This window comes from Triticum urartu, unplaced genomic scaffold (assembly GCF_003073215.2).
Source record: "Triticum urartu cultivar G1812 unplaced genomic scaffold, Tu2.1 TuUngrouped_contig_8178, whole genome shotgun sequence".
NCBI classification, from domain to species: Eukaryota; Viridiplantae; Streptophyta; class Magnoliopsida; order Poales; family Poaceae; genus Triticum; species Triticum urartu.
The window spans coordinates 2,829-11,672 of NW_024119099.1; the positions used below are offsets into that span (position 1 = coordinate 2,829).

An 8,844-nucleotide genomic window follows, 5' to 3' on the forward strand; every position below is an offset into this window, starting at 1 on the left:
CGTGCCGTTGTCCACGCTGGCTTTACGAACAGTCCAGCCTTCGTTATACATCAGACCGGTGGTATACAATATTGTATTGAGTCAGAACAGAACACATCAGACTTAATGCAAGGTACAGGGTTTGGGCGAAGAGAAGGAACACGAACAGTGCTCAACTAGTTTAATGACATGACATGCCCGAGCTTTCCTCCCCAACTACCCCACATCATAATGAATGACCAGTTAATCCACCGTGTCGTGCCAGTGAAGGATTCAAAAACCAGTCGCAAGATTTCTTTAGTTACCATGATGTTGGAATCCGATGGAGAATATGTGTCGGGTCTCGTACAGGTGGCGATGGTGGTTAAGTGATGATCCCCTTTTAACCCGAAACAAACTGAGCTAATTAGAACTAACTATATTATGTTTCGAAAAAAGAGACCTAACTATAATCTCACTTTGAAAAAAGAACTAATTATATTCTAGTCAGGTACTAAATGTGTACCCGTAGACCCTACGTGCGGCTCCTGTACTGGATGTCGGGTTTAACTTTAAATCTGCTTACGTTGACTTTCCAAAATTTACCTCCACTTTAACCACGGGTCATGCTAAATCTTATATTTACTAATTGGAGGCATCATATGAGGATCCGTGTTAATCCTCAAAAACTAAGAAAAACGACCGTTTGATCTTCAAATTAATTTTTTTCTACCGCCGAATGCGGTGCCTCAAGAGTCCTCGGTAGCCGTCCCACGTTAGGACATCTCTAGAAGAAAAAAAGAATGCATCTCCCGATCAGGTCTCCTTCCTAGCCGATCCAATCCCACAACTCAAGAAACCTAGCGCTGCTCCTCCTAATCATGTCCTCTTTCTCCTCCATCCTATACAACTCGCCTCTTCCCAATCCCCTTCTTCCACGACCTTTGCAATCTCCACTACTCCAACTACGCAGCAGCCCATCTTCGTTGAGGAAAAGTTCCTCTCAATCCCGACCAAACTGCGATCCAGGATGTCCTGATCAATCTGAAGTGTAGAAGGAGGTGCATCAAAGTCATTTGAATCAAATCAGATGGAAGAGTGATGCACCGTAGTTTGTCACTCATATCCTCAAAGTGCAGGCAAGTAATCCTTTATCCTTGAATATGTGATATGTTCTACAGCCTGTTCAATTAATCACAGAACCTAGCCGTAGTTTGTCACTCCTATCCTCAAAGTGCAGGCAAGTAATCCTTTATCCTTGAATATGTGATCTGTTCTACAGCCTGTTCAATTAATCACATAACCTATTGCAGATGTCCATCTATTAACACAGTTCATGACCAAATCATGCACTCTAGGGAATGAGGGGGAACCAGCACGGTGTTCTGCATCTTCTCAAGTGGAAGCACACATTTTGCTATAGCCTTCTATCCTTCGAATCTCCCTACCTTCCAAGATCTAAACAAGCATATGAATTTATTCCACGGTAGTAGATGCAGTCCAGGAGGTGTTCCAACAACTGTTTGAAGTAGATCAGGTGGTTGCCACTATTGGTCACGCTGCTAAGCAAAAAACTGTAGCCAACTGTCGACTGGCGGCAAGGTTGTTCACGTCCTGGATACAATTAGAGTTTGTTGCAGGTCACACCTTTATACTAGTAGATCAGGTGGTTGCCACTATCAATCTGATGTATAGAAGGAGGTGCATCAAAGTCATTTTAATCAAATCGGATAGAACATTGATACATCGGGAAAGTAGCTCTATATCCTTGAATTATAAGCGATGATTTTTAGGCATATAATTTCTCTCCAAGTCCTCCATGTTAGGTCAAGTACTCTAGTGTTGAGTTCTTCTATTGATTTTATAACTTGAACGGAAATTTTTCTAGATGCACTGGACAATCTGGCATAGTTTGAAAAGCTAATGTTGACTTAGTTATAGTTGCAAACCTATTAGGCTATCAGTATATGTTCAGTTACGCTCTAATGTTGGGTATATACAGATTTCAGTCAAGTATAATAAAATCAATAAATAGTTATGTAGCTGTAGTAGGCCGGTCATGGTGCATAGATTTGAGTTCATGAATATCATTAACCTGCTAATTAATCTTATCGTTATCTTTGAAGCTACTGCTTCTCATATGTTGGACTTCCTGATTTTAGTCCACCCTGGTTGGTTTGGAGATATATGGGAATATATAGGCGATGAAACTAGGTCAGGAGCTGCACGAGGGGCCCACAAGGGTCGGGGGCGCGCCCTACCTCCGTGGGCATGCCCTCCGTCCTTGTGGCCGCCTCATGGCTCGTCCGACTTCATCTCCAAATCTTCTGGTCCAAGAAAATCATCGCGAAAGTTTTATTTCGTTTGGATTGCGTTTGGTATTCCTTTTCTGCGTAACTCAAAAATAAGGAAAAAAATAGAACCTGGCACTGGGCTCTAGGTTAATAAGTTACTCCCAAAATTAATATAAAATAGCATATTAATGCATATAAAACATCCAAAAAGATAATATAATAGCATGGAACAATAAAACATTATAGATATGTTGAAAACGTATCACGATAGCATAGGGTACCCAACAGAGTACCGCAGTGTCATTTATTTTTGCGTTGCAACAGGAGAAACAAAAGAGCCGCACATTGCAATGGGGCATACACATAATCTAGCTTTTACGGATATAACACATGTGTCGGCGCTGCGAACCTAGTGTGGAAGGTTGCACGACACTGCGTTGTGACTAATTAGTACTTCAAATATGCATTTCGCAAAAAAAAGTACTTCAAATATGCAGATCACTGAATTAGACAATCGCACTCCAATATTTCATTAGACTTACAACTAATCTCAATAATTCTGATAAATATGTTACACATTGAGGTACGCTTTCCATCTCTCATAGTATGATCCGATCTTGCAAAGAATTGTACACTGCTCAGCTTGATAAATAGATCAACTAATAATTAGGGAAAAATATATTGCCGATATGCAATAAGAAGCTGCCTAATATTGACAGCGTGCGCATACCTCAAGAGATGGAGGACGATGTTGGGAGTTGCTGCACGTCTGGCCAAACTTAGTGACGCCATCGAATTTTGGCAGCGAAAACCTGATCCATTGGCGCAGAGACCACGCCATGAAAACGGAGCACAGCACACAACTCGAACACCGCCGGCGTCGCGCTCGCGAGCGGCGTCCTCTTTTAATTTTTATGCAAAGTGCCAAGCCCACAATCCGCCGCATACCCGTTGAGATTAGGAGGACACAAATCCAGCCACATCCTTCCCTTTAATCAAGGCATATCTCAGGAAATTCCTCCATCTCCGTCACATTAATTAGCTGATCATATATATCTCTCCCTCGTCGTGATTCCTTGACCAAATATCCCTTCCTCTTCCCTCATTATCTCCTTATTAGACGGATCCACTGCTCACTTTCGCTTATTGATTCCCGAGATAATCGTCCAGCAGCCAGCTACTGCATATGTGCAAGTTTTTGATGTATATAAACTGGTGTGGTTGGATATAAGAGATCGAGGTGGGACTATTTGATAATTGGGATAACCCTTTTTATATATAAGACAATAACTTGCGTTAGCAGCTCAATTGGTCGTAGCCTTACATTATCGGCAGGCCGACGTGAGTTCGATCCCACATCTCACACTTATTTTTCGCGTCTTTCCCGTAGTATATGGGCCGGCTGGGATGGGCCAAAGCGCAGGCCCAAACGAAAATCTAGATTGCATCGGTGGACAGACGAAAATCAATCTGGATTGCCTGTATCGGTGGACGGACGAAAATCATAACGATACGGACGAAAATTATGGTGGTAAGAAGCGCTAGTTCTTTTATTAGTATATATATACTAGTAAGTGTGCCCGTGCGTTGCTACGGGTGACAGTGCAGTTAAACGAATGGCTTTTTTAGGATGAAAAGCATGGATGTATCATGAGGTGACACTAAGACCTACAAAATTTTATTCAACCACCGGTAGGGTAGGCGCATCAATCAGTCCTATTTCAGTTTGATATGTTGATATCCAAGAGCAGAATTTTAGTTCAGGGATTGCTCGGATCTGCTTCAACTCCATGTTTAACCAACTACGCGGATCAGAGGCCTCTCATAATATAATTTGGTGAAGTTGCCGAAGCTTAGCTTTGTAAAATCGAATCACATAGCTTAATATGTTTACGACGACAATGCCATCGCCAAGTGGCATAACTTAGTTCTGAATCCCCCTTCTGAAGAACCCAGTCGAAGCGCTATTCATGACGCCGTCGTTGTTCCCTTCTCACAAGCTCGCCACCGCCAAACCGCCACCCTCCACCTCACTCTATTTAGCTCGCCACCACTCCATTGCCTCCCTCTCCTACTGCCGTCCTCCTCCCTTCATCACCCTCTTCCACATCATTGGCCTCCTCCCCAGCGTCGCCCTCTTCCCCGACACGAACCACCTCCCCACCGTCGGCGTCGCCCTCTTCCCCGACACGAACCACCTCCCCGCCATCGGCCTATACTACGCTCGTGATCAACCCCTCAAGCAACAGAAGTTGACCAACATGTCCAAAACGGTGCATCTCCTCCACGGATGCTGGAGCGCCGTGCTGAAGCTTCAATATTTCTAGACATTTCAGAATAGGCTTATATGTATGTTTCTTGCCCTCAAGTTGCCGCCCAATGAAATATTTTAGCATTGTTAACTTCAGCTAGAAATATAGTATATCTGCTTTGGTAATAGCTCATCTAAATAAATGATGTTTTTTACTGGTATACTCTGCATGCAATCTTTCATCAACCTCCCACACATTGATATAAAATCACTGCCATTTGACATTCAATCACCAATTGTAATGAAACTTTTTATTCTATTTTTTGCTGGCTCTACAGGGAATATCAAGGTCACGGCTACCAGATTTTTTAGTTAACATAATGTTACAATAAAGAAATTTAAGGATATGTTACAAACTTCAATGTCACTACATTTACAATCCATATGTGATAAACAATAGTGGCCTGTAGCTCGTACATGTACAATATCCATGTTAAAAGGTCCAGCACACTTTCCTGCTTCATCCTTACTACAGTTAAGAGAATAGACATACAATGTGTTATTCTTGCAATATGAGAGGCAAAGTACAGACCCACAACAGTATTTCAAGTAGGCATAAGAGAGAATATGTTGCATTACTTCTATAAGGCTGCTCCCAGTGCTAAGCCTGACATGTAAGTAGAAAATTGATGTGACATCTTAATCAAGGAGTAGAGAGAATTGTTTGGTAACCCCATGGTGAAACTATACCAGCGCAGGTACCTAGGAGAAAATAGAGTTAATACGATCCCGTGCGCTGAACCGAGTGGTCGCCCCAACTCCCCCATGCACAGCCCCATCCGCCGCTTCTTCCTCGCCCCGCGCCGTCGCCCCAGTGCATCACTTTGTCCTCGGTCTGCAGCGCTGCCTCGCCTCTGATTGTCGCCCGGAGCCGCTATCCCATCCCCGATTTTAGCTTGCATCATTGACCATCGCCCGAAGAAGGTCGCAGCAGCACCACTGGCTCCTCCGGTAAGTCACCACCTGGTAAATGGTAAGGGCAAGCCTGCATTGCGAAAGTCCATCGATTCTGTGTTTGATATAAACTGTAGTCGTCCATTGATTACATTTTTTCACAAGTCAAGTCCATCGGTTCCGAGTTTCTTGCCAAATTCTCATAAACTACAGTATGTCGATTTCTTTTAAATATCACGCCCATCTAATTTGAGTGTTGGTGAAAGACTGTTGCATATATATACAAGTCTGTCACAATCTTTTTTACAGAATCAAACTGAGTTGAGTCCAGTTTAGAGTTAACAAGAAAAATTCAAAGAATCATTGTTTTTAAGGCGTCCTCCCTTGGACGCTTAGGCGATAAGGCGCCCTGGCAGCGCCTTACAAATATGCCCGCCTTAGGCGCTTAGGCGTCGCCTAGGCGCTAGAGCGGGTGGTGCTCGCCTTAGGTCACCTTATCGCCTTAAAAACGATGTAGAATATAACCCTATCTTTTTGTAGAACCAAACTGAGTTCAGTTCAGCCCCAACCAAGTTCAGTTCAGTTTAAAACCAAAAGCAATTTTAAGGTATTGCTATCTAGTCATACAGATTGTCAAGCAGCAAGTTTTTGACACAATCAAACTGAATATTATTGATCTTATGGGAATGCACAAGGATGTATTGATCTGAAACCAATGATTCGATCAGATGAGGCTATGATGTATTGTAGATTTACAAGAAATTGGTTCAGACTGATAGAGTTCTGTTAGGATTTACAAAATTACTCTGTTTTAAGAAGCTGAAGCAAAATTTGAGGTACTGCTATTTAGTCATACACAAATTATCAGGCAACAACTATTTTGAAGGAATCAAACTGACTACTTCTATAAGAAACTTACTTGAAGTAGACACTTGAAGATACATGTTTCCTGTAATCTAGATACTTGAAGTAGGCAAGCACCTAAAATAAACTGAATATGAAGCTCTGCAATTCCTTCATTGGTCCTGACATATTGGATCCTTCGCCATCTTGGGTTCAGGGCTCTTTCTTTCCAAGAAATTACAAAAATCTTCTTACTTCAGTTGCTTGTTAGCTGGCATACCATGTGTCATCTCATTCCAACAAACACTGGAGGACTAATAAACATAGTCCTGGTCTAGTTGAATTGGTTTCTGAAAAGGAAAATCATAATATTAAAAATTACAAGTTGTCCAAATAGAAAGATCAGTTTAATTTGACAATTTGACAGAGAGTTACAATACTGGAGAAACTGGGGATTTCCAAAGTCAACTGGCACCAAATAATAAAGCAAAATCAGGTTATACATCCACTTCTTTCTATTATGGAAAATCTATGCATTCTGCAAAACACTAAAATAACCACAGAATTTGCACAATTAGAAACAGCCAGCTTCTGACACACTAATCAGATTATCCCTATGGAGCTCAAACTTGTAATTAGAAATACTGGACTGGTACAGACTACAGTAACCATATACTTTTGTCAATCATTACTCCAAGATCAAAATGTGATAATCATAACATAAGTTTGCTTCATGGAAAAATTGAAATATTTGCTTGTACTCTGGTGATAGCTATACTCGTTCCTAAGATAACAAACATGTATTTTGACAAACAGATGAGTATTTTTATCCACTTTTTTGTGATCGGATCGTCCATGTCCATTGAGCAGGCAGGTAGAGGCATACATGGGCTTTGTAGCGCTGGCCTGATGTAATGTAAAGATAGAGGTGCCAACTGTTAGTCACCTGCGAAAGAACATGTGTTCATCAGAGCCTGGACTCCTCTTTTCCCAACCTCTAGCAAATTTAGGTTGGAAAATTCATGAAAAATTCTCCAGTCATCATCTGCATGAGTTTCTTAATTGCTTGCATCTGTATGTATATAGACTGCCATGGAGTAACTCCTCTCTCAGTGCATAAGAGAATGAATTTCAGAAAAGGGCCATTTGGCGATGACTCATGTGAGTTGTGTTCAAGCCACTTGACCAATGGTGCAGCTAAAGCATGTCTGGAGAAAGTAACCACATAGAGATATAGGTCATACAGAAAAAAAATTCAAGCCAAAATTTTAAGATGAAACATGGTAAGCACGATGAGAGTTTTTTCAGTTTTCTTCCCTTAGGGGGCTTACCAGCTTTTTGCCGCAGCAGCCTACTACCATGACTCATGGTAGCAGGAAAATTTCAGTACCACTAAAGTGCAAACAAAGTATTCGCACAACTGGAGCAAAGAAGATCACAAGATGGAAACAGTGATCATCATTATAGATAAAAAATAGGATGGTGAATAAAATAATTTTTTCTCCTTAATCTGACATAGCAGAGCATGAGTACACCCAAATAGTGACGTAATTTGCCTGCTTTCCGTACTACCTAGATAATCAGATTTGCTTGAGGGAATATGTAGAAATTAGAAAACCAACATAAAGTAAACTGACATTGTTCTTACCTTGCAAAATTGAGGTGAATCAGTAAGAAAACTGAAACTTGTTACCCTGTTGCTTGCACAAGTAGCAGGCTTCCTAGGTTTGAATCACCCCAAGAAATCAATGGGTAAATTGCAGCCGCTGCTCTGTTCTGCTCATTGTGCGAGAGGGCGAAGTGGTTAATACACTTACATAGGGACGGATTACATCCCAAATTCGACAGCCAACAATGACAGGGCCACATCTTTGAAGAAAAACACACCCACGATGTGATCTTTACTCCCTTATAGCCAGTGGAGAAAGTAGATGGACAGCGCCATCACCATCACAGACGCAGGGTTCATCCCCAGCACCAGCGGAGCTTTGTCCAGGCTCCAGAGGCGACGACGCGAGGTTCATCTCCGTCTCACACAACCAGGCGTCTACCGGCGGGCGGCATGCCCTGTCGAGCCGGCCCCGGTGCTCCGTCAAGGCTACTATTAGTGCAGTAGCAGGTTGCTGCGCACCTGCTCGCTTGCTTCATGCCCCTGTATCGCTTCTCGACGTAGTATAGTTGTCGCCTACTCGCTGTCGCTATTTGCTCCCTGCACACACACACCAGCCACCAATTAACATATATGTATACACACAAGCAGCCACGCACCACATCCTCTACAGACCCAGGATAACATCTTCTACACACCCTGAATTGACGATGTAGCAACAATTCTATAGTCAAATTTCATCAAACACTATGTTTGCCTCGAAATCAGAATATTATGGTAGGGGGAGTGGGATCCAGGGGCCGGCGAGTAGGGGAGGTATACCGGGCGGCAAGTAGGAGGAGTGCGCTGTCAAGGGGTCTGGGCGCCGTCTTCAGCGGGGCTGTGGGACGGACGCCGATGAGCAGCTCGTCTGTGCTCCCTGCATGTCCGACGAG

At 42.7% G+C, this 8,844-nt stretch overlaps 1 long non-coding RNA gene across 7 annotated transcripts; it reads right to left on the minus strand.

Moving 5' to 3' along the window:
• Positions 1-4,996: 4,996 nt before the first annotated feature.
• LOC125531816 lies at positions 4,997-8,838 on the minus strand. 7 transcript variants are annotated; one of them, XR_007293533.1, is made up of 4 exons: positions 8,732-8,838; positions 8,188-8,509; positions 7,187-8,076; positions 4,997-6,650 (listed from the first exon to the last, which is right to left on the minus strand). It is a non-coding gene; the product is annotated as an uncharacterized LOC125531816 (long non-coding RNA). The 7 variants fall into 7 exon arrangements; XR_007293534.1 differs by having other exon boundaries at positions 7,187-7,508; positions 7,949-8,509; XR_007293532.1 differs by having other exon boundaries at positions 7,187-7,508; positions 7,632-8,509.
• Positions 8,839-8,844: the final 6 nt, after the last annotated feature.